We start from the raw sequence: 27,902 nt of genomic DNA on the forward strand, positions 1-27,902 counted from the left end.
CGTCTATTCTCTGTGCGCAGATGTTGTCATATTTATCTTTGTCTGCTCAATGACTGGGGTGAGATAGGAATTTTCAGATAATAGTCACCCTATTTTCTTGTAAGTGATTTCATTTATTGTAATTCCTTGCGCCGTTTTATTTAAACATACTTTTTTTACTTGAAAGGATAAAATATCAATAATGACAATTAAATTTTTGATTTTCGTTAATTATACACACTAACAGAAACGCTACAATACGAGCGGCAATTTGCGCTGCTAATTACTGATTTTATATTCATATTATATCGGAGAAGAATTCAAAACATGAAAAATTTGTTAAAAAAAATTCTGGTAAGCACTACATGGGAAAAATGTTCGAATTTGATGACATAAACTGTATTATTTTTTACATATTAAAGATAATACCTTTATTGAAAAAATAACAGCTTTTAAGAAGAACATTTTTAGTACTATATTAACAAATTACGTCATTGAAGATATAATCAAACCTTCACGTACAGTTCTAGTGAAAGTTGTGTTAGTGTTGTGAGGAGAGTATTTTTATTTAAAGTTATGTTCTGTGATTAGGAAATGGTTATAGTATATATCATAGTTATTTTTCTAATTGTTTGAGTCTTGAATAGCTAATGTATGACATTTTTTATTGATTTTTGTTTGTGGTGCTACTCAATAGATGGCACAACATTGTATTTATTATATGGGTCACGTACATAGATATACATATACACACATATATATATATATAGGATACGTCCATTATATTAAAATTACAAATATTTAATGTAGTGTTGAATGCTACCTAGAAGATGGTTAAAAATAACTTTCTGATTTATTAATTATTATCGTAGTTATTACAAGGTTGTAAAGCAACTTAATTTTATTACATTAAGTAATTCTGTTGTATTTTTATATTTTCTTAGCTATCTGATAGTGTAAGAGCTTATACACACTCTTAGTACTCTTTTATAACTATTACATGAAAGAAAACAACTATAAAATAGTTCAAAAGTAAAAAAGCTCACACATTTTATTCACATGCAATATTTATTCAAATTTCTACACTAGTATATGTATGTATGTATGTATGGAACTCAGATACTGAAATTAAATACTAGAAAAAAACAAGGTTAGTTTACTATTATGATGAAATATGTGCATACATTTCCAAGGTTCTAGTGTTATGCATCATGTACCTTAAGGATGTTCCATGAATAATAATACAGAGAAACACGATCCTTAAAATATCTAAAAATAAATATATATAAATTATATAATGTTCTACTGTTAGAATGTATAAAACACTTCTTTCAGGAAAACCCAGATTCTATACACCACAATGAATATAAACCAAAGAATAGTAGGCTGATAAAAAGTGTCATTATCAACTTAATGTTTAAGTTTTTAAACAATGCCGACTGCTTTGACTCGCTTGTAATCATACATTTAATATCAAAAGATCATTTCAATTTATCAGTTATTACATCTGAATACCTAGTAAACTTGTTTGAGTAATAACAGTATCACCAATCATGCCTTTGAAGTCGCTTAATTTCAGTTTTTGCACAATAACATGTGTAGTTTTTACTAAAATACAACAAATAGGTTTTCGGTGAAATTTTACTTATCGTTACTTTAAGGGTTAACTCTACTTCACTTGTTAAAAAGCAAAACAAAAGAAAATTTTTTTTGGACAGTATCTATAAATACTTTGTACTAAATATTTTGGTGTCCGTTAATTAATAATTGATTACATTGAACCTTAATATGATAATATATAGTTTGTTAAGTATAAAGTTACACAATGGGTTGTTATCTGTGCTCTATTAATCGTGGGTATTAAAACACGATTTTTAACGTCATAAGTCTTCAGACTTACCACTAAGCCACTGGAGTCCGATAAATAGATGATGACTGAGCATGTACTAGTTTTCGAAATTCTTCCTTCTTTTTAGGTGTATAATATTTTAATTTAATTGACAAAAAATACTAATAATTCTACAGGTAGAAAATATTTACGTGTTTTATATTGTGGAATAAATTTATTTTATTTACTGATAGCTTTTCCTCTTTTGTTTGTTAAACAGTATTTTTGTATGAGAAATTTTAAACTAGATGTTAGAATTCACCTATAACTTTTTTGAGCAAGTTACAGAAATTCAGTAAATCAAAAGAACTGTTAATCTCTGAATAAGTTATTGTGGCGTTATTAGCACAACACTGAAGGGTTACTGTTACAAAACACATTCAAGTTAATATTATCAACTTTAAATTAAAATGAATTATGAGAATTTAAATAATCCTCCTCACCTCACTGAATCATGATGAACTTAGGATATTATAACTTTAAAATTTGGTGTTCGGTCTCTACGGTTGGCACAGAACAGATAGTTCGTTGTGTAGCTTTTTATAACCAACAGCAGCTAACTTTTCGCGCACAAAATGAGTGACAATACAAAATCTCAATAAATCAACGAATTCTTAAGATCTTCAAAGAACTAAAAAAGCCAAAGATAAAGTAATTTTTACAATTTGGAGAAAGTTGAAAATAGATGAATATGCCAGTTTTGAATACTGTTTGTTTGTTGGTTTGTTTGTACTATTCAATAATGCTTATCTTTACATATATGTGTTTCTTAAGACATTTAGTCCTGGTATAAAAACTATTGTACAGTGTAGTAACACTGTCTTGTGAGTTTACACCCAAAAGTTTATTATTGCGTACCCTAGATATTGTAGTTATTAATTTATATTATTAGTGCGCCTTTTAAAGATACTGCTGTAAAATACTGGTATTAGGGTGCAGGAACATTGTGAAATATGTCTCTAACCAATTTCTTACAATACTAACTCGATTATACAAGTACAAAGAAAACACAGAACAACTTTGTCATAAAATGTAGAAGAATAGAGAACTGGTACTATTTGTTAGAATAAAAGAATAATTGTTCCTTTCATTACAAAATAGTGTGGTATACAGGTCGTTCGATGTTTAGTACTAAAAAGTAGCAGTTCATATTTCTCAACGAAGGCACAAAACCTGAAATATAAAACCAGCTCAAAAGTACTGTAACTACTGCTAGCTTTATAATTTCCATTTGAGGCCAAGTGAACAACGAAATCTGGGGTATCGCACTGATCCAAAACTATGGAAATCTTAGGGTTTCTGCAGAAAAAAAGACTTAAGTTTCCAGAGGCTTGGGGGACAGAACTTGGAAACAACTTTTGGGGAGTCCTTCGCCCGCTTCTACCTCCTACTGCGACATAAAATATGAAAAACCTTTGCCTGTCCGTCTTCTCAACAAAAAAATCGACGGGACTGTTTCGGTTGAAATCCTATTTATACTTGTCTTCAAGTCTAGTAGCGGGAAATTACTGTAGTGTGCTGAACGGTAGGAGGTTCTACGAGCAATGTCTCCTCAAGCATTCAAAATAGAATAGAAGTTTGCAACAATAACAACAACAACAACAACAACAGAGAAAAGAAGTGAGGATTTAAAAGAACAATGTATTTGAGTTAAGTTAGTTAATATTCAATGAAAAATATGAAAGAAAGAAGCAAGAATAGTCGTGAAAAAGAATAGACTTAGATTCCGTAAAATGTTAAAATTATTCTACAATACGTTTAGTAGAAACTCTTTAGGCTAGCAATATTTCTCTCACTCCAATAGGATATAATATTAAAATTTAGCATGCTGCAATTGGTCAGAAAGCCAATCGATACCATAAGGTGAAAACTCCTATCAATGTAGTACACAAATTAGAGTCAACAATTGTAAAAAAAATGTATCGTAATCAGTATCGGCAATTAAAAACATTACATAAAAATAAGCTCAAGTTTTTTATACATATTGTATATTAATATCTATTCGCAACCAAACTGGGACTCAGTACCAATGGTCGGATTCAGTACAACTGATCATTGATTTATGTATGTAGAGCTAAGAAATTTGAAAATAGTCGCGTGTATCGGTAATAATACGAACATAGAACAAAACTAAACACATACAGTATAGTAGAGATTAGTCAACATAATGAAAACTATAAAACTACAAAAAAGGCTATACAACTTAACCTATTTTCTGCTGTAATAAGTAAATAAGCTTTTGTATTTAACAAGAACAACATGCACGTGCAGCTATAAAGTGATAAATTATGTTAACATAGAAGTGTGGTTAAAATCAGCGTAAAAAAAAAGAGATATGAGGTTAAAGTTCCGGTCAAATTATTTAAGGGATTGTATGGCCTAAACTTTGATTATAAACATGCTTCAACAATTTCTTTGTACTTTCGCGTTTAATTCTTTAAATCACCTACTTATTAAACCTTTATCTTATTATTTAAATAATATAGGTTATATTATTCATTCTTAAAGAAGTGTTTATTTGATAAAACACTAAAAAGGTGCATTTGTAAATATAAGTAAATATTAATAACAAAGTCAAATATAGATCTGAAAATTGATTATCACACCCTTATATACATATATAGACATAAAAATATGCGAAACTCTTTGTAGCTTATCTTTTACTATCTTTGTCTTATTCGCTCGTGTAACCAATATGTTCTGCCGAAACAAAATTAATCTAAACAACTTTCAACTACGTATTATATTTGTGACACTGATATGTATTATATATATACAGGGTGGTCCGTAAGTCCCTACCCATCCATATGTTATTATGTTATATTCAATAATACTAATGATAAGTTGAAGGCAGCTGTTACCGCGGCATTTGGAACAATAACCCCTGCTATGTCGAAGAAAATGTCTCACAGAACATGGCGTCGCATGATATGCAGCGAGAATGAGGGACAGCACACATGGATACATAAGATATATGGATGGGTAGGGACTTACGGGCCACCCTGTATATATATAGAGAGAGCATAAGTAGCTTTACCGTCATCATTATTAACTTTTTATTTAAAACCTACGTGATTTGATTCCTGCTTGTGAAAGGTCTACATCCTACCAGTTTCCGTGATTATCCAGACCTTGAACTTTCCTGTTATTTCCAAAAGAAGCAATGATGTCATCCCCATTAATGAGAGAAACGTTTACCAGTGTTGCAGATTAAGGTGAACTTCGAATGAAAAGAAGAGAATGGTGGCTTTTAGAAAGTTCTAAGCCTAGTCCCAACACATAGTCTATTTTTAAGAACTACCCCTATTAATCGAGGTACAGTAATTATTGTACTTTAATCTTGTGGAAAACGGAACATTTTCATGATAAAGTTCACTGCGTGCAACCTATATATGTATACTTCTCGAGAGATTTAATCAGTTGCTTATAGAAAATTAATTAACTCCTGGACACTGGACAAATAATGAACGTCAATACCTGCTGACGAAGTAGTGATTGACTAATACTGTCCGTGGAGCCAACAGGGCTGGAATCTTTAACCACAATTTCTAGTTCTAAGTGTTAAGTAAGCTTGTACCGTGGAAAGTGATAGCAATGTCTTAAAAATTAAGCTAATGATTCTAATTATTGAAAGGATTGATTAAATCGTTATTTAAACAACGCAGGAAAATTTTAGCGTCAACTGTGAAAAGTTTTGCGAAAACACTTCTTGTCTATTAAAACATTTATCTAAATTTTAACTTATGTTTAAGACTAAGTACCTTTTTCTATAATTATATCGTCATGTGCTTCTGTTTTTTTTAAACATGTTTAAGCTAGTGTGTAAAAATAACACAAATCAGAATGTTTATTAATGGTTTTTTAATTCTGTCGCATACTCAAAATCACATATGCGTTTAAAGTAACATAATCTCAATCCCAGCATACTAATGGAAGAGATCAACAGTGATTTGCACTATTATAAACAATATTACTGTTTAAACAATATTACTGCCAACCTGTATATTCCAAATATTTCACTTGCAATTTTAAGGTGGACGATTTTCGGCTTTAGCGTAGACTGTTCATCATAAGACTTCAAGTAGATGCAAGAATTAAATATTAAACGATATTACCAATCTAAATGGAAATTTTTTTTATATACATATTAGAAACAATACTCTTCTTATAGTAACGTTAAGAATGAAACTTTAACCACGAAAGGGAAAGATATCTTAGCGTCAAACATTTATCGAATGAGTACTCAGATTTGAAATAAGTAATTATGAAAAAAAACTTAACATTTAAACACAAACCTCAGTGATTCTTCTTTATGTATATTATTTACACTTTACACTGGACTGAAATATTCTTACCTTACAGCGTTAGTTACAAATGTTTATTTAACATCTTGCATTAAAGTTTATAAATCTGAGCTTGTACTATATTATTTATTACTGTACATTTTATTAGTACGTTCCTGAAATATTTATTTACTATACACAAGTTTTTCTATTTGTTTTGCTCGAGATAATCTAATTTTTTCAAGTTTAAAAAATATATTATGATAAACCTTTAAATAATCGAACCAAACTTTTCTTAGTGTTTGCTGAAGTTAAGGAATTGTTTAGGAAAATTGTTTTACAATAAACCTGAGGCAACAGCAACTAGCTCTTCGAAAGCTCAGCACCGTCGATACTAATGAGTTGTCAACAAGCATGCATAACCTGTTTCCGTTTTCACAAGCATCGTAATTTGTACTTTAACCAATGAAGCCTCAGCTTTTGTGCTGGTACTTTTCGTAATATTATTCAGCGGAGGGAGAAATGATGGTAGGCATGTGAAATCTAATTGCTTGGATTAGATTTTTTCTTTAGCTGTTTAGTTTGTTTGTTTGTTTGTTTTGGAATTTCGCACAAAGCTTCTCGAGGGCTATCTGTGCTAGCCGTCCCTAATTTTGCAGTGTAAGACTAGAGGGAAGGCAGCTAGTCATCACAACCCACCGCCAACTCTTGGGCTACTCTTTTACCAACGAATAGTGGGATTGACCGTCACATTATACGCCCCCACGGCTGGAAGGGCGAGCATGTTTAGCGCGACGCGGGCGTGAACCCGCGACCCTCGGACTACGAGTCGCACACCTTACGCGCTTGGCCATGCCGGGCCAAGCTGTTTAGTATAATACTTTTCGAACACTTTCTCTCGAGTTAATATACATAATTAACGTTAAAGGTTAAACCTACATCTATTAAAGGAAGGAAGTGGATCTTAAGAGTAGTTTTTTTTTGTAGTCAACGTTTATAAGAAGCTGATGAAAACCGCTTCAAGATATGCATTCACAAGAGTTTTTCAAGAGAATGAACAGAACATTTTGAAATCCACTGTATTATGTTCTCGTACCACACGTGTAACAATTTATTGCTAACCTGTAGGACTGCAGAACTTAAGGAAAAAAAGTTAAATTTTTTGTCGTTAAATTAACAAAATATAAATGTCGTTTAGACATGATACATTGACTTTATTTGATACAAGTATTGATAAATCGATACACACACATCTACTTTTCTTTAGCTATTTAAAAAAGTATTGATAAATCGACTTTTCTTTAGCTTTTAATATGTAGAATATTAAAAACATTGAATTTATATCTCGATGAAACATTTAAGATACGAAAGACGTTTGAATTTTTAAATATCACAATTTTCATTCTAAGATATATTTGAAAATTTGATTAAATGTTTGAATTAAGACACTTTTTCTTCTTTGTAAATCGCGGAATGTTGATTTTACAGCATACTACGATATATCAAATGTATTAAGATTTCTAAACATGTTTAGCTGTTATACGATACTTTTGTTTCTTATCGAGCGTTTCAGGTAACATGCAATTGTTATTTAAAAACGTGATAAAATTTTGGAATTAAGCTCTTATCGTTTTTTAACCGTTTTGTTTTTGAAACTCAGATTTTAAATTATGGGTGTAATAATTTTATTGACAAACTTTTTAAATAATTGGGTTCGTTTTTTAAAAAAAATTAATTATTTTTTATATTTTCAGATTCCAGTATAAGTTATACTGAAAATATCTTTAACAGAACAGTTACCAGTTAATTAATGATTTATTACAGTTTCGTCAGTATAAGTTCTGTTATGATGCGAATACTTTTTCCAAGGTGATGAAGCATCATATAATTATACTTAGATAATGTACTGGCTAAAGGCACCTCATAGTACAGCGGTATGTCTGCAGATTTACAGTGTTAAAAGCCGGTTTTCGATACTCGTGTTGGGCAGAGCTTATTGTATAGCTTTGTCCTAAGTTAGAAAAAAGGAAGAATCGATAAAAAATGTAATGTTAAAAATCGTAATAGATCTAAGACTTATGCGATATATATTAAATTGTAATATAAAGTTTTCCGATCGGTACTTTACTTGTAGTGTTGCTGAAATATTGTTGTTATAATACACTCTTCTGATAGTTGAAAATATCTAAGTGATTGAGATAAGATCGCAATGTTAAAAATAAATTATGCCTTTGACATTAGAGATTTTGATTTTTCATGTGCGTCTTAATTAATCATATTAAGTATTTCTAGTCAGTTTGTTATACAAGATTAGTTGTGTTAATTTATAAGTTAATTTTTGGTGTTGATCCTCGTAGTTCATTTACTTTCGATTAAAAGATCTTAATAATTAAAAACTGGATTAAATTCAGATTTCAAATTATAAAATGTTGAACTTTGGTTATCTTTATGGATTTTACAAATCTTGTAAAATTAGGTACCAGGACAAGCTCATTTGATTTATGTTTTAAAAAAACCCTCAAAATTATATTTTAGGAGGTACTTAAATTACTGGATTTTAATGAAAATTTGTAATTTAAACTTGATTAGACGTTTGGATTGAATTTTTGTGTTTGTTTAAAAATTTGATTGGATCAAAAATTTATAATTAAGGGTTTATTTTGTAGCTTTTTATTATTCTTAAGATTTATTTCATAGGTTTTTTATTCTTCTTAAAGTTTATTTTTAGGACTAAGGAGTGTATATTATGATTCATTCTTTTATTTGAGGTTTGAAGTTTGTTTCTTTCAGTATCCACATTTTGGATTTTATGGGATATTTTAAACATATTTTAATTTTGATTTATATGGTTCTAATGAACAATTTTAGAACATGATTAAATATCAAAGTTTAGATAAGGTGGAAACATTTAACATTTGTAATTAATTTAATTACTAAATCAGTGTGAATAAAGGCAGCGAAGAGCATAAACTAATATTTTGTAAGTTTAACTGCTTCCTTTCCAAGCACTATATCCTGTCTTTAGTATATTTTATAATAAACTTAATACGTATTTATATGTATGACTTATTCTACGGATTTACTGGCAACATTTTTGCACACCGAAGTCCCACCTGGACTTCTTCCTCTCGGTTGTTGTTTTGTATAAAACTAATGTATGGATAACTGTATAATATCTAATATATGAAAATACGAACGAAAATTCCCACATTTGTGAAAGAATTCCAATAGCAGTTACTTCTACGTGAACATATTAGCTGCAAAGCCTAGGATTATGATTTTAAATTAATCCATTTCCTGTTCATCTACATAAGAAATACCTGGACAAGTGATAGTAAAACATATAACGTAACATTACTAAAACAACATGTAGGATTATTTCAGAGGGTCTTTTTTTTCAAACACACACATCATTAACTGGTGATGACACACGAAAGGAAGTCAGGGCTTTTCTCTTAGAATATACGGCGCAGATAGCCCAGTTGCTTTGCGCTATAAAACACCAAACAAAGCAACCAAATCAATCTTAGAATATATTCACTATAGCCAAAACTAATACAACGTACCTCTGTTATGGATAGCTAAAAAAGTATATGATGAAGCACAAGTAGTTCAGCTTAATATTATTACTTTATAAGTTCGTATCGAAATAAGTCTCTCCCTTAATTTCATATCCGTGTCTTGATTAACGTTCTTTGTTTATTAATGCTTAAATTTGACTTAGTACACAACAAAATTTCTAAACAATATTAAACGGGTAGTACTTTACTTGTATCATTATACAAAGGAATCACGATATAAATAAAAGGATATTATCCCTTGCATCATCGGGATATTTATTATTAGATGTTTCATTTAAAGCTATAAATTGGGGTAACAAGTTTAGTCTTTGTTTTTCATTTTAATTCCTGATTATACAAATATTCCATTAAAGTGATTTCAATAAATATTTATGAGCAGATTTGGCAACAGCCGGATCAACACAGTAACTGTAAGGATTTTCAAATTTTAACTCGCATTTCAAAAATTGTTTCTAAGTAAATAGATAGATTTGTTGTAGTGTGTTTGTGTATGAATCAGTAAAATAAAACATAATAAATTAGATGTGTAATCTGCAAGTGTGCGTATTTGTACTTACTCATAGCTATAGTGAGTATAAGTACTAGTGAACACCATTTTTTTGTGAATCATAAAAAAGTGTTTCCAAAGGATTAATACTTTCAATAAATTACAATAAAACGAGCACAGAATGAAATCCCAGAGCACTTGTTTCTCAGACTTTACCTGAAAGGTATAGCCCTAGACTTCCCCTACCATTAGCATGCCTTAGATGCCAAAACGTGCTTTGCACACTACTTTCATTGCCTGACCATTTAAAAAGGACATCGTAGATCCCGGATACGTACAAATGTACACACACATACATATATACTAAAGGTAAAAGATAACAAAAAATGACTAACTATCTAATGATATTCAACTTCATCTAATCCCAAATATAATAGTAACAAAATTAACAATTACACTGTCAGTTTTTACATGTTCTTTCATACATTCGCCTCACTTAGTGGATTTTGTAGAAAAATTTTATTTTGTGGGACATTATTTTGGGTTAGCTGATGTATTATATATGTCGGATCAGGAGTGATGAATAACTCCTTTATGTGTCTTTATATAGCTTTAGGTCTTAGAAACATTGTCACTGTCACAGCAGTGATGTTTAGGTAATTTGTCTCAGATCATATGCTCAAGTATTCAAGCCATCAGAAAGTATAAGAAAGAAAGAAATCAACAGGGGACATTATGCTTGGCATCACTTACTACAGTATGACATACAAATCACGGAGCGTCTTTTAGGAATTCGGGCTTAATAGGCTTAAAAATGTACTTCCGACATATAAAGGTAAACGGAACTTAAAGACCACTCAGCAACCCAGGATCTTGACATATATCTTGGATATCTGGAGCCCTGTGGGAACAGGACGAGTTTGAAACAATCAACCAGGTATACGAATCTATATATAGACGTACTTAAATATCACTGTTATGTTTTGCCCGTGTTGTTAAATGTCTTTATGCTATATATTGCATATTATATTTTAATACACGAACATGCGCGCTGACAGTAAACAAGTAATTTATATTTTGAAATTTGCTATAATGACATGCAGTGAATATGGTATTACATGATGCACAGGTAGGTTTGATATAATGAATTAAATAAACTCACATGTAATTTAATGCAATCTACGTAAGATAACGTCGTTTTAACTCATATATTAAAAAAAGGTGAATGATCGAATTTCCACAAACAAGTTCGCTTATAGGGTGTGTGCTCATGAAATTTGGTAGAAAGAGTAAGGATTTAAGTTTTGGGCCTTGTATAGCAACTGCCTGTTCATTAAATCTAAATTTGCTCTGAAAAAAATGTTTGAAAAGCTTTAAGATCAAATGATGTGAAAAGGTCTTCATTCTACTGGCTTAGAACGTGATAATCTAGATTTTGACCAGGCTTGATCCTTGTTTCAGCCTAATTATATTAAAGGCACGTCTTTTCAAGGGTAATTGTGTACACTCTGAATAAATATTCAAAAGGTAGAAAGTTATACAAGTAAACGCATATTAATTTTGTCTTGCACCCTTCCTGACATCAATTTAAGTAAGATTGTTTGTTTTTTAAATTTCGCGCAATGCTACTCGAGGGCTATTTGCGCTAGCCGTCCCTAATTTAGCAGCGTAAGACTAGAGGGAAAACAGCTAGTCATCATCACCTACCGCCAACTCTTGGGCTACTCTTTTACCAACGAATAGTGGGATTGACCGTAACATTATAGCGCCCCCACAGCTAAAAGGGCGAGCATGTTTGGTGCGACTGAGATTCGAACCCGCAACCCTCAGATTACGAATCGAATGCCTAAACTCACCTGGCCATGCGGGGCCCTATTACGTAAGACAACGTAAACTAATCAATCACCTGATGCAAAAATATGAATTTCAGAACTACGTCATTATATCCAATTTGTAAAACTCAGCATTTGCATTTTTTGCAGAGAAATGCAGATTTAGTCACACAAACCCGAAAATATTGACATATATATAAAAAAACAACAATTTTATGGATTATAAGACTGTAATCAGCACTGACAATCTTTATATTAGCCGTTACAAAACTGACTTTTAGCTGTAACTAGTAACTTGGATTATGTGTATTCTGTTTACTTTATTGCACTATTAAAACTAATAAGTGTCATATATTGTTTTAGAATGGTCAGTAATCACTAGTATTTGGGACAAGCAATTCTATGATCGGAGACAACGAGGTTTCTAGCTCACATAACCTTAACCAAAAAGTGCTAGTATCTTGAGTCACGTGAATATAGTCTGAGATACTTAGCATCCTGGGTAATGTGGATCAATTTGTTTGTTTTAATGCAAACCAAATTGAGCAATCTATTATGTCTATCGCAGAGAAGAGAACATCGGATCTCGGCTTTGTAAGTGGATAAACTTACATTTGTCCCATTAAGGGACAATGTGGAACATATATTCGGAGTAAACTAGCAGTGTGGGTTGTGTTGCTTTAGTGAAACCTAAGCACTGGTTTGTGTTGTATAGTCAAAGATGAATAGCATGCCTTGGTTCGTTAGTATATACTTACAGGTGACAAGGTCATGAGAATATGTTATAGATTGTCTTCGGTCATGTGATCAGTATACATCAATACAGTTAGCAATGAAAAGTATCATATACTGTCTCATTATAGTCAAAGCTGCGTTAAGATGTCTGAGTCTAAACATTCTTCTCTTAACTTTTTTCTTCTTCATTAGCGATTGTAATTTTTTCTTGATTTTGAGTAATTTTGAGTTATACTACAGTTATAGCTACCTATATTTGCGTTGTATGGAATTACTTTGCTAAGGAAAATATCTCTTTTTAGAATTTCTATGTGAATATATCGAGTGAACTGTTATAAAACTGAAGTATACTGGTGTTCATTTGTTGAAGTCATTGAAACAAATAGTCCGCAAAAATTAAAAGACTGCCAACAAATGTTTATTATATTCATTGTTAAACCACGGGACTATGATGGACAGGCCTCTACTTCCATTGCATTAGCTCTCCATTGTCCTGCTCTAGCCAATGAAAGGCTTTGTGGTGCGATTCTGGGACAAGCATACCCTCTTTCGTCAATCTGATAGTGCATCTGCTTATCGATAAGTCCTCCATCAGAGTTCTATCTCTGAGGTCACTCAACCAGACCACGGATCGTGAAATCACGACCAGCTTGCTATTTTGCCTCTGCCCATAAAAGAGAAAACACAAAAAATCTATGTCTTGTTCTACTGTCTTGTTCAATTTTTATTTTATTTTTTTCTCGGCAGTTTAATTACGTGCTGTTGTGTGGTATATTGTGGAGTCCAGAAAGATTTTGTAAATATTTAGACTTTATGAACATTTTACTAAATAATGACTTTGTCTACGACAAGAAAACCTTCTGGAACATCAAGTAAGTAAAAATTCTTAAAATAAGATTTCTCAATCGAAAGGATCATGGAGGCTGTTTAAAGGTCCTGTAGTGTAATACAGATCAAAGGATCTGCAGATTCATATAGATCAATATGTGATATTCAGATTATCAAAATCTTCAGAGTGCGTTAGCAATGTTTATTATGTTTACAAACGACTTAACTGCTTGTAATACACAGAAGTAAATACTGTATATATTATGAATGTTTTACAAACTGAAGTTTAAACAAAGTGTAAAAAATATGTCTACTGCAACAGAATCATTGAAAATTTTAAAATCTATAAAGAGTGTTCCTCTTTCCTTTCGAGCAAGCAGTGCTAATAACTTTTCAATCTTATGTTAGCTGTTGTAAAGAATAATATTTTTGTAATTTAAAATGTTTGACAAAGGTCAAAACTTCATCATAGAAAACAGCCATACACATTAAAGTATATGGAAGTTTTACATTTATAACTATAATATGTAATTATAGTCTATTCAAACAATCGAAACCTTAATCAATGTTAACATAAAAGTGGTGTTTTCTAAATGGTTATACCAATTAATCGCATACATGATAAACAACATTAAATTTAATTGCAATGTTTAAAATATGAGCGTTTAGAAATACGGATAATAACTGTGTAGCAAGAAACCTATATAAATTGAACATATTTTTAAACGAAACTAGGCTGGGTGTTCCTCAGACGTCATTCAACTATATAGTTTAGATTAAACAATTTTATACCAGTGCACTTCTAACTTGTGTAAACGTAAATAGATTGTTTAGACTAAACTAGATTAGGTATAGTTCAGACTTACATTAAACAAAACAGATTATTTAGACCAGATCTGTTTAACTTCACTTGAGCTTATGTTTTAATGAATAGTTTTTTAGAACAAATTAGTGAAAATGATTCAAAGTTTTAGATTTATTCAAGTGTAGAGCTGGTTTATATAAGACACTTTATAGAGGTATATTTTAGAATTATTTAAACATAAGCTGTTTGTTTAGATTACGCTATAATTCACTCAAGCTTGTATAAAACTAAGAGTTTGATTAGACTAGGCTAGCTTGAATGTATCTCAAATCCTGTATTATTCAATTAAGACCTAAATGTTTATTTCATTCTTGTTGAATTAACTGACAGTATTTTCTTACAATATGTAACATTTACTTACCAATGTCTGATTACCATGCTCTGACTTGTCACTTCTGAATATGACTGGTGAATATAAAACAATATATACAAATGTAAAAAATGATTTTCACTTGACCATATAATACCTTGATTTTGTTTATAATAAATAGATGTCGTGTAGAATTAGGATTATTGGTCTTTGTTAAAAATCTTGATTTTTGAGAAAGTTCTTGTTCAGTAGGCTATAACGATAGAACAGTATTCATCAGAACTACATTTTTACATTGATTAACGACTTATAGATAGTTGATGTTATCGAAAATCTATTATTCTCAAATTGGGTACGTAAAAGCTCTTTGCGATGCAAAATATTCTTACACTCACATAATAAAGATGAGCCTAGATATGAAATTTAGGATTGTTAAGACGGAAATATCTATTGTATTTAATGGCATTGGAAACAAAGTAATGTGGATCAACTCGTGTCTGCAGAAATATCCAGAATGAGATCTGCAACAAATCGTACAAAATTAAGTTGACAAAAACGACAAAAAGTGACGTACCTCAAACAGTACTACACAACATAATTAAAAAGTTACTGTTTATTTGTTGTTTGTAATTAAGCAGAAAGCTAAACAATGGGTTATCTGTGCTTTGTCCACCACGAGTGTCGAAACCCAGATTCTAGCGTTGTAAGTCTGCAGATATACCGTTGTGCCACTTGGGGGCATAATTAAAGAAGGCTTTCCATCTAAAGAAGTAGCGAAAATTGCTTTCATGACACATCCATTCATCTGTTCCTCGGTGGGGCCATACTTATAATGCTAAAATTCGAGGTTCGATTCCCGCAATTGACAGAGCACTAATAGCTCATTGTGTAACTTTATACTAAATGAGATCGGTTAGGTAATTTGTTTAACCATCGCATATCTCAAGAAACTGTAAGATAAAATGAGCATTCACGCTGTTCTATAAGAGAACATACTGGTATAATCGCCAGACGAATTGCTTATAAACTTGTGTGTAATCGGACTGTGAAAACAGACACTAGGAAATCATTGTTCTCCTACACTGGATAAAATATGGAAAGCCTGCAGGAGAAGCATATACTTTGAAAGGGACCGTTTGCGACGGAGCTATTTGCAATATAAGATGGGCTGCAGGACTATTGCCAAGATGCTTGGCTCAATGTGACATCTTGGACTGTAACAACATGATGAAGGTTAGAAGTCGTTTTAATGTAACCACCTCGATCTCCATATATGAAAGTAGGTTCCACGGAAATGTACGTTAAGGATTTAAGTCATAGATATGGAATATATAATTTTTACCTTTAAACTCACATTAGTTCGATACACAATTACAGAAAATAATTTACGAAACTAATAACCAACAAAATACACCTAAGGTGCTTATAAGTAGAAACCGCTGAGCTGTTTTTAATTTACAGTAATGAATTTTTCATACTTTTGGATATAAGGCTTACATTGAACTTTGTAACTTTATTTAGTCGGATTAATCAGGGCTCATACATAGTCACAAACATCTTTTACCGGAACGTCGGCCTTGGGTTCTCAAGTCAAGCGTGACATGCGCCACGCGTCGTGATTTAATTGTTACCGGACAGATGAGCCATCTTTGCCCAGTAGAATGGCCAAATGACCGTCAGGTTACAGTGAGTGCTTTTGTGGGAGGATATACATTCACGTGCCTTATGGACACACTTGACTGCATGTAATGTGACGTAGGGGAAGCACCTGGTTAAACCACCACGTGCTGTGTACATTGTCATTCTATGCAAGATGCTAATTACAGGTTTTTAGACATAAACTACTTTCATAATGAACGTCAGACTCTCGATATATTACCCATCTTTATCGTGAGTTAATGGGTGGTAAAAGTTTCCGTGTTTAACAAGCAGATCCTTTTGGTTGTTTTGTAGGGTATTCAAAAGGTTAGTGAAAATCTCTTCATTGTACACTATAATTTTTAAACAATCTTCAAAAGTTAATCTTCACGTACAAGTCATCATGTTTTAAGTTTTCTAAAAATGGGACTAAACAGATTGTAACCTTGGAGAGAATATATCATCAAAAACTTTAAGTTTATATTAAATTTTTCAGTGGTGCAACGTTAGTAACACCAGCTGAATTTTACTGGAAATTTTACTGGAATTTGTATGAAAACAAATATTAACAAAGTTACACACATAAACAAAACAATACTTTTTGAGAAAAAAAAAAACATACTATGTGGCGAGCTTAGACTCTTTGAGTAGTAAATAAGTTTCTGAAATAACAAATACGCTTGAAATATAACTATTTTAGTATGCATATATATATATAGAGAAAGATACATATGAGAATATATGTGGATTTTATTTATGAGTAACGTCGATTTCTGTGATATTTATAGGTTATTGGTATGGTCCAGTATTTAATCTAACAGACTTTAACTGTCACAAATGTTTTTACGTTCCCAGGCTAGTTTCAAATTTTAGAAGCTAGATTGATTCCGTTATAGTCAGCATTGCACATTATAGGTTTGTCTTAAGTTAACAATGTGTGAAAGTATTTTGAAGACTTATGTTAATCGAGCACTTTTGTATGAATTAAATTAACGAACCAATATTATTTAGGAGAAAACAAGTATATCTATGTTTTATTGTATCGACCTGACAGACCAGACCGTTGTCTTAGTTATCAGAAGCATTTAAAATCTTAAATAAAAGATCATCCCAGTAAAAGTGAAATGCACTAAGTGTCTGTTGTCGTAATTATGGTCTTCCTCTCTGCCATTATTAAATAGTTCACAATGCTATGATTTTCAAATGTTCAACTCCAAAGCTATTTTTTTTTACTACTAGCATTTTGAAGAGGTAAATATCGTGTATCGCGAGCTTAAGTAATGGTACATACTATTTAGTTCTTGTTGTGTGGATCTTTGTCTTTTTTATACAGCTACTAACTACTATAAATAAATTCTAGATTTTAGTTTTGACTTTTATGGTGTTGCAACATAAATTAAAATTACTTTTTAAACTTCACGAAAAATATTAATGCAACTGTTTTCAAATTACCGGTAACAGCTCTCACAATACTACTATTTAAATATTTTTATCGTTTACCTGAAAAATACTGGATGTATAACACAAGAAGTTTTACAGTGTCTAACTCTGTAGCAGTTCTATATGCGTAGTAATAGGAGTTGCAATCAGTGTTTGTTTTTTTTGCTTAATCTAGAAGCAAAATAAGAAAAAGCCGTGCGGGTCTGTTTGGTATTTTTATTTGTGTTTTTTTTTTAAATCTAAACAGTGCTTTGTGCAGCAACTGGCCTAAACATCCAAGTTAGAGATTCATAAGGTTCGAATACAGATATCCATTATTTAGAGCTGCTGATCAGAGAGAAAGTAACCAAAAAGCAATAGGCGTTCTCTATCATGTGACTAGCCTAACAGAAAAAGTATATATACTGTCACAGCTATATTGTCTTTACAACTAAAAGTGTGGAGCGATATATTACAGCTTGAATCTCAATACATAACCTAGCTCGCTAACCATTAAACCATAATCGTTGCTAATACTGATGTGAAACAATGATTCTAGTGAATCATTCATGTTCTAAATACTATTCGAGAAAAAACCGATTTTAGTCTTCGTTATTAATTTCAATGAATGCAAAGTTCTTTTATTTAAAGTAAAGCTTTTAAGACTAGATTTCGCTGTTCTTAGTTTTGAAATGCCGACTACAAGAAATGAAACTGGCTAATTCATTCATAGTCAACTTTTATGATGCATTTTGCCAATAAGTGTGTGTATGTGTGTTTTTCTTATAGCAAAGCCACATCGGGCTATCTGCTGAGCCCACCGAGGGGAATCGAACCCTGATTTTAGCGTTGTAAATTCGTAGGCATGCCGCTGTACTAGCGGGGGGCACTTTATCAATAAATAGAGGGATTGACTGTAACATAAAAACATCTCTGTGACTAAAATTGCGAGCATATTCGGAACCGGCTTTCGATCTTACGACTGGTACATTCAGAGTCAAACGTCCTAACCGCCATGCAGTTTGAAAATTAAAGCCTTTGAGGCAAAAACAATATAAACATATGATTTGAATAATCTCTACGTTAGTCCTTGTACTCGTAAAATTAAATACTTTCTTCAGCGTTTTTGGTACATTTTAAGAGTTTTGATAATTTAATGTTTGTGTTTGTATACATAGATATTTCTCTAAAGTTACACAGTCAACGAATTTACACAGTTTGTGTTTGTTTTCTTGATAATACATTTGTACATTTCAGCAAACGTCTTTTTCAGAAAACCTGTGGTTGGTAACTTATTAATTTCATTTGTACAAATCTTAGTTACAAATAAAAAAGATCACAGAAAAACCTCGCACTTCAGTCACACATTGTTAGTATTATTCCACCGAATTATCAAGGTTTTGTTAACGCTAATAAACACGATAATGCTGCAACTCTCAACATTTTCAACAACAAAAAATTGTTTACTTTTACACTATAAATATTCCATTTCTGAATACAACATTTAACATAAATTATACTAAATAAACTAATATTGTTTTAAAACAAAGCATATCCTACCCAGTTTGAACATTATAGTTATTCAATTTGATAAACAACTTATTATAGTTACAGGATTCATAATTTTATAGAATATTACGACATTTTCAAAATTATCTTATCTACATCTTACTTTCTTGATTAAAGTTTTACATTAATGATGAATAATGGTTTGTTTTGTTTCTAACTATGTCCCCAAGTGCACAGCTCTGTATCTGTGGACGTAGAGTGCTAGAAATGCTACATGTGATAGGCAAAGTGAGCTCATTATGTAGCTTTGTACTTAACTTTAAACAAACATACCCTCACTATAGTTAAATCAAACTGTTAACTTAAAAAAAATACTCTCACTATAGTTAATTCAAACTGTTAACTTCAAACAAACATACTCTCACTATAGTTAATTCAAACTGTTAACTTCAAACAAACATATTCTCACTATAGTTAATTCAAACTGTTTAACAATTCTTATATTTCATCTTTGATTTAATTTCATTGTCTTTTGTTAATTACTGTGATTCTCGTATTTATCATTGTTTTTATTCTTTTTAAGTCTTATTATAGAGATCTTGCACAAAACCTCTAATCGCTCATACATTTCGGCTAGATCTTAGTGTTTAACTTACTACTTCTGGCTGTTCACTCAGTGAATTGACTATTGGCGTGGGGGATAAAGATGAATTAATTGTGTTAATAAACTGTTTTTGTGTTTATCATAATTCATTTAATTATTCTTTTTATGTATTGACAGTTTACTATTAATTGCATGTTGTTGTTTTTCATTTAAATAATAATTTTTTGTCACCATAAACATTATTTCGTTTTTGCTATACTATCTATACCATCCTATTACCTGACTCTTTACTTGAACAGTGACATGAGTAATACTAAGTTTGCTCAGACATAAGTCACTCTTAATTTGCACTGTCGTTCAATGAGATTTTTTGGTTAATATACGTTGTTAGGAAAGATTACAGAACGTTTTCTGTATAGTGGTGTCACACTTTTTAAAGGACAAAGTAACACTAATAGTACATGAAACAAAAATAATGATTTGCAAGTAAGTTATATTAAATTATGTATCTAAAGTTATTTTTATTTGTGCTTCGACTAAAAAGTTTAATATATAGATAATAGTTTTATTGACACATTTTTATTACTTTCTTAATTTTGCATTGCTAACCTAGTGCTTATATTTAAGACTAACCTAATCTACAAAGGTGGCATAACCTCGGGATCACGATCGAAAATATCGCTAACAGGAGAATAAACAACTGGCGAATCAATGCATTCTAGCAATTACAAATTCTTGTTTTATTAAACCACATAATCATAGTAAGAACAGTATATTAAATCAGCTATATTTATTACAAGGAATCATTTTTATTTCTGACTTATGAAGGAATCTTGCTTTGTTCAGAAATTATTGCTAACCTGATATTAGTACATGTGTTCCAATACAGAATATTAGAAATTTCTCTATATAATTTAACAATGAAAGGTCTTTCTCTCTTCTTCATAAAGCTAAAATTCTGTCCCAGGTCCAGTTGATATTACTTTACTACAACAAAGAGAAACTGTTGAAATTCATTTGCAGATAAAATGTTTGCAATGTGTTTCTAGTTGTAGAATGAAATTACTTTTGGTAAATTTAAACGAAATTAATTGTAGATTTATTTTTCAGTATTTTTGAAATGTTAAAATTTACTACCTTAATGAAATGTTTTCTTATAGTTGGAACAGTAAGAGTTAATACATTTTCAGATTTGATGAAGAAGGATCGATAAGGTTTCGCTATAATTTTCAATACTGATTACTCCAGTTTTATTTTAAAACAAAATGTCTTAAAACTTATATCACCTGACCAAGTAACCAAGAAATATTGAAACAACAAGCTCTATATAGACATTTATTTACAAGTACGCATGCCCAAAATTTTTTTTATTAATACGTGCATGTGCACAATCAGTCAGGCTTTACAAGTGATTTATTTATACATTTACAACTATTTGTTCTGTTTTTAACACATAGCATATAATTAATTCTATATGTTCTTGAACAGTTGTTATGAAAACAATATTCCTAAACTAAAGAAACATATAACACTGATGAAAGTTAAATTTCAGTACGAAATTAATATTAAAGAAAGAACACTCAAAATAACCCGTATAGTTTTGTCAAAGATATGGATTTTTATTTTAAATTTAAAAGTTATATTTTTGTGTCAGATTAAAACCAAACCTACAAAACACCCTCAGATTGCTTGAAAAAAAACCAGTGCTTAATTATTTACGTGAAAAAGAAACCAAAAGAACATTGTCTCACATTTTGCATTCCAATAAATAGTTTTAGATACGCTTTTACAACAGTTAGTTCCCAATGAGAACAGTTGTATAACATTTTAAATTTCTAAAAAATGTTTTACCTCTATTAGATAATGGTTTTATAGTTAAGTTTGTTCCATGAAACTTATGCTATATTTCAAATTCTAAAAGTGTTAACTCTGCAATGTAAAATTTCATAACATAAAAGTTCTTCAAAATGTAAATGAGTAGCAAAGATTACTTGGTACCAGTTAACCTGTATGAAAATGTTTTGTAGAAACTTAAATAACTTGATCCTTAATGACGAGAAAACCCACTTGTAGATAAAATTATATATGTAAAAAACGGCGCTCCTCTACATAGTGCTTTCTCTACCCATACCAGCCGTGTTTTACATATATAATTTAAATAACCAGACTTATAAAAATAAAAAAAATTTATCAACATAACATAATATTTAAAGACAAAATGGAACGTATTTCTCCATCTAAGGCTAGCCTGTTTAATTCTCTAAACTCAACCCAAACTGTTAAATGAATAGACCTCTGAAAATCATTTAGGTAGTTATCAAACATTCTCCTAAGTTTGCTTAAATAACTTTACTGCCTCCATAACATTCGAAGGCAATCCGTTCACGTTCCAAAGAAATATAATAAAACTGTATTAGCTTAAAATGAATCCTATCACGTCAAAATTTATATTTGTGTCCATGATCCTACTATTCTCAATGTTGAGTATGAATAACAATGGTGCATCAACACTACCAATTCCTGTTACATTCTTAAACACCTCAATCAGATTCACCGTAACTCTTCTTTCTTCAAGAAAAAGCAATTTGAGAGATTTCATCTTCTCGTCGTATAACAAGCTTTCCATCCTGGGTAATAACACAAAAGGCTCTAATATCACCAGAAAATTTAAGTAATTTACTGGCCATTTCCTCACCTATGTTATTGATGTAAATCAAAAAGAGCAATGTTCTGAGACTGATCCCTAAATTACCCCACTTGTGACATTAATCTAGTATGACTAAACTCCGTTTATAAGTTGATAAAGTGATTTATCTTCATAAGTACATAAAGTGATAAAAATGATACTTAAGAATGTATTTTTGACCTTGCGTTTTGTGATGATTTATTTTTATTTAAATACCGAATAGTCCAACCAATATCGTGAGTGTACCATTGTAAACTTGCTCTGAAAACCATTGAGAATTTTAACCCGGATTTTACTTTTAATCATTTTTGTCAATTGTAAGAGTTCGATTGAGGCTATTTTATGAACTCTTCTGGTGTAGAATCACGTTATATTTATTTTCGTCAATAATTTATTCTGCCATATTTCAGGAAACTTACTCATTTCAACACTGACGTCAGATTATTTTTAGTTATTTTTAACATTTAACCTCCTGAAACACCATTAATATTTCATTCGTTAATTTTTCAGGTCGAATTTTATTGGATATTCTCTATAAAGTATGCGAAGACCATTCCTTTGGGAAACACTATGGAATATTTGCTTCTAACGGGTAAGAAGTTAGATAAAGACTCGACGATATCATCAGTTAAAAATAGTTCTTCGAAGTTTGCGCTGAAAATATACAAAAAGTTAGTAATAGTGATTAATTTATGTCTCAATCAACAACTAATCTTGACTAAGAATTGTAGAATTTAATTTTATTGAGTTACCAACTGATTTCAAACAAAATTATAGCACTGACGAGAGAATCACGAAGGTAAATACAGCGAAGCAAATATTATTGTTATGTAATGTACATTTACTAGAGAATCACAGTGAAGCTTGGTATATATACGTTTCTTGAGAGCCATTAAAAACACAGTGACGCTAAATATGTGCTTACTCGAGAAACTCTAGCCGTACAGTGACGCTAGACAATATGCGTTAACTTGAGAATCGTGAGCAGCACAGTGAAACTAGACTACTTGCGTTTATTCGATAATCACAGTGCAGAGACGGTAGGCAATGTAGTTTCCCTGAGAATCATGAACTATATATAATGGAACAAAGACAGTGCTACAAGATGTACGTTTACTTGAGCAATATAAAAATAAGTGCAATGAAACAAAGATGATGTTACATTGCATGTTTTGTATGTTCAAAATGAGCGACGGTATGTGGCGGAGTAGACTCCCTTCACACACAATGAATTTGTGTTTAAGAAGGTCCAAAAAACACTTCTTCCAGAGTCATATTCTGTAGCTTTCAACAAAGCGTACCATGATTATTATTATCTCACTGATAGTTATACTTTATCTAAACAACAATGCAGGTAATACATAACCTTCTATTAAACAACTAGATCATGGAGCAAAATTCCATTAATTATAAATTCAATATAAATAACAGAAACAAATTACCATATATAATAGTTACTATGATGCTAAATTTAGAATTGGTTTCAACAAAATTACGTCGAGTGATACTGTGGTCAGACTTTTTATATTTTCCCAAAATATATTTTTTATCGATCATTTAGCTGAAACTGGTTTATACACGTTAAACACCAGTTACAACCAAACCGTTTTGGAGAAGAATGCAAAATTAAAAGTTTGTTTGTCTTTATGTGGAAAAGCTTGCTTAAAAACTTGGAAGTTTAATTTTGAAATACTTGAAATGATACTTTTATTCATTTTTCTTACTAGCTTTTCAGGGGAAACAATAAGCTGAAACAACTGTTATATAGTATCAAGGACTGATCACTGTGTAAAGTTATGTGTTACTAAATGATTAAATTATTACATGTAGCAAAAAATGTAGTAGAACATGTTGGCAGTCTACTAAAGTTTCTCACCGTATGTGTCTAACACTGTTATCACCCACAAAGCACAGTTTTTTCTGTGTTTAAGATTTTCATAGCCAAAACGACTCTAGCTGAATAGAAAGAAGAGAATTCTTTGATGACAAAAACGTGAAACAACGGACGTCTGCCCCTTATACGCGACAGTGATTATGCTCACCCCTCCCCTATCGTTTTCAACGCATAAACCCTACTCTGGGGATTCAACAGGTATAATATTTAAGAGTCTAATGTTAAATGCAGGGTGCTTTTTAGTCATGTTGATCGATTCCATCTTTAATACATGGCCCAATCGAAATTGGTCCTTTAGCTGAACTCAATGTGTCCTTGTGTGTGCATTTTTGTTTTTCTAACTGAAATATTCCTCAATTTAGAAAATTGGAACACTGTTATGGACTGTAGCTAAAAAATATAGGGAATGCTGTCATTTGAATATGAGGATGTACCAAAAACCAATGAAATGTTCAGTTTTTAATAAGCCGAGAAGCTGTATTTCAAAGATTGATAGCTCTCCAACAAAAATAACGTCCGGTGGCACAGTAATATATCTGCGGACTTATGGTACTAGAACCCGGATTTCGATACCGGTAGTGGGAAGAGCACAGATATCCCATTGTGGAGTTTTGTGCTTAACTACAACCAATAGATATAAAATAAACAGGCGTCGTTAACCTTTTTTAGCGATTTTTGTCTTTAAGTGTTAAGCAGCTGACAATTCTGATGATATATAAGTATACATATAAACAAATGTGTATTTAGTGACATTAGTGATATGTGAAACAAAATACTAACCTTTGATACTGTTACGTATATGACACAGATAGCCTAGTTGCTTTGTGCCATAAAACGCCAAAACTACTCACTGGTCCACCCACGTATCTGAGAAAGGTTTTGATACCAAAATCTTGTAAAACTTTAGAGAAGCAGTAAAAACTGATATCCAAGTAAATAAAATGAAAAGTTTTATTTTTATTTTATTTTCAGATATTTGGAGTTCGTTTATGAAACGGAACTGTTTCATATGTTTTTTGATTGCATTTATTTGTGAAATATATATATACATATATATCTTTTTTATCTTATCTGTTTTATTAAAAGTGTGTCAAACTAAAATAAGCTAATTTTTCGTTGCTTAATCTTGAGATACAAAGAATTTTTGTAGATCGGTAAATATGCGTATAAATTATTTTTATATATGTTTTAACATTTTTCAGATGTGCAGGATTTTTCAAGGTAAGTTCAGACCTTTTGTTTTATTTCTAATTTTTATGAATGTTAGATGTTATTTACGGTGGAATAGGTTAATTAGCTTAAGAAACGTTTTCAATATTCAAAAACATTTAATTAAGAAGTTTTTAAAATGACCGGTTTCTGGTAAAAATCAACGATCACATAGCACACTCTGTAAAACGAAATACTTTATAAATAAAAAGGAAACAGGCAATACCTATATTTAATTACTTTGAGGAACAAAATTTAGTTTTAATAAATTTGGTACACGTACATTATACATCTATTTAAGATAAATGGTTGTCACATATATTATACATTTATTTAAGCTAGATGGTTAACATGTATATATTATACATTATGCGTCTATTTAAGCTAGATGGTTAGCATATGTATGTAAAAATTAGATGTGATATAAGTAGTATTATCCATCTGTTTAGGTGGAAAGATAACTTATTGTTTGTTCCAAACAACGTTCAGTTCGAAATAATAGACTATATGTGTGTAAAGCACGTGGTGCTGGCCCTAATAAACAGTTGGCAAAACTCACAGAAATCAGTGTAGAGCTTGTAGACTTCGCAGATGTCTGAAAGCCGGAATGAATAAAGACGGTAAGATAATTTCTACCGTTGAAGTATAGAGAACAAAAAAGTAACATATTCATCTATATACATTTTTACATCACACAAGTCACTAAATATATTAGAAAAGTCTTCCGAATTTGAAACGATAGATTTAACCGAGGACAACTTATCAACAATACCTATAGCCAATTTTGCGCTACTCTTATGTGAAAGATTATTGTGATTTGTTGTGTATTATAATTCATCTCGTACGAGTCTTCGATTTATTATGTTACATACCTTAGTATTACGTTCTCAAATAGCCGGAAATTTTAATTTAGAATTTGACTGAATGTCATTGTGTATCAAATTTATGGTATTTGCTAACAAGATTGATACACACAATTTTCTTTCTTAACGCATATATATTTTATGGCAGTGGATCGGTCAATTATACAGAATAAAACGACTGGTTCTGTAGTTAGTTGTGCCTCGTAGTGTAAATAACATATTTTTATAGAAACGTATTTATACAGTGTTTGTTTGAAGATAATCAGCAAGTTATAACTGAAGCTTGACTAAATGAGTTAATTTTTAACTCACCTGGACATTTTTTTCAGCATAAAAAGCTCAAAACGTTGAATTCTCTTTTTAGTTTCTCTGTTATCTGTTTCGATTTACACTACTTGAACAAATAGAAATTTTCCTGAGAGTTAATGGCGTTCAGAATATCACTGTAAATAACGGATTGTGTATCCACCGTGGATGAAATATAAACCATTGTAAACTAAAATACGGTATGTGATACAATTATTGGATTTTGTAGCTATTTTGAAATCGTATGAATTAACCCAAATACGAAGCCTAACTTCAAGTTTTTTACCAAATAGTGAAATCTAATTTTCGCTTATTTAACAATTTGTTAAGCCCACCTTCTATACGCTTTTAAGTAATTAACTGTGTTTTTCCCTTTTCCTTACCTTTCTCCTGGAATGAACACACATCACTTATCATCTAGTTTAAATTAAAAAACAACAGAATTCTTGATTTAATTCAACCATTTCCTTGCAGCTGTTCAACACGAACGAGGACCTCGAAACTCTACGATCCGACGGCAAGTAGCAATATATCTAAAGGAAACATCTGGTCTGGTGTTATGTCCACCCAAGGGTGTAGCAGTATCCCTACGTTTAACAGCCTCCTTACGGTGACTTCCGAAGCCTCGAGCCCTGCTACAATTACTACAAAAGCACCATTTTTGTTTTCTCTTAGAACACCTCCAATACCACATCCATTGCCAAAGGTATCGAAGTGAAAAAGAATTAAGAGGTTTATTTGTGTCTTGTCATACTTTATAACAAGGTTTCAATGTTGAAGAAATAAAATTATATTTTGATAGAAATTTCTCTGAGAGGAAGAAAACTTGATCAACATTTTGATTGAATTACACTACTAACAACCCTAGTTGTGTGGTTAGAAAGTTAATTACCTCACTCTCTCTCTTAGTTGTTTCTATCTAAGTGATTACTTCAAAATATGGCAGCGACAAGTTACATTGTTTTTTTATTGTATTGATTATATTC

At 31.1% G+C, this 27,902-nt stretch overlaps 1 long non-coding RNA gene across 1 annotated transcript; it reads left to right on the forward strand.

Moving 5' to 3' along the window:
- Window positions 1-27,676, forward strand: LOC143224096 (uncharacterized). Its single transcript, XR_013013206.1, has 4 exons — window positions 1-99; window positions 23,155-23,236; window positions 25,741-25,759; window positions 27,391-27,676. It is a non-coding gene; the product is annotated as an uncharacterized LOC143224096 (long non-coding RNA).
- The last annotated feature ends 226 nt before the right edge of the window (window positions 27,677-27,902 follow it).

This window comes from Tachypleus tridentatus, chromosome 8 (genome assembly GCF_004210375.1).
Source record: "Tachypleus tridentatus isolate NWPU-2018 chromosome 8, ASM421037v1, whole genome shotgun sequence".
Classification (NCBI taxonomy): domain Eukaryota; kingdom Metazoa; phylum Arthropoda; class Merostomata; order Xiphosura; family Limulidae; genus Tachypleus; species Tachypleus tridentatus.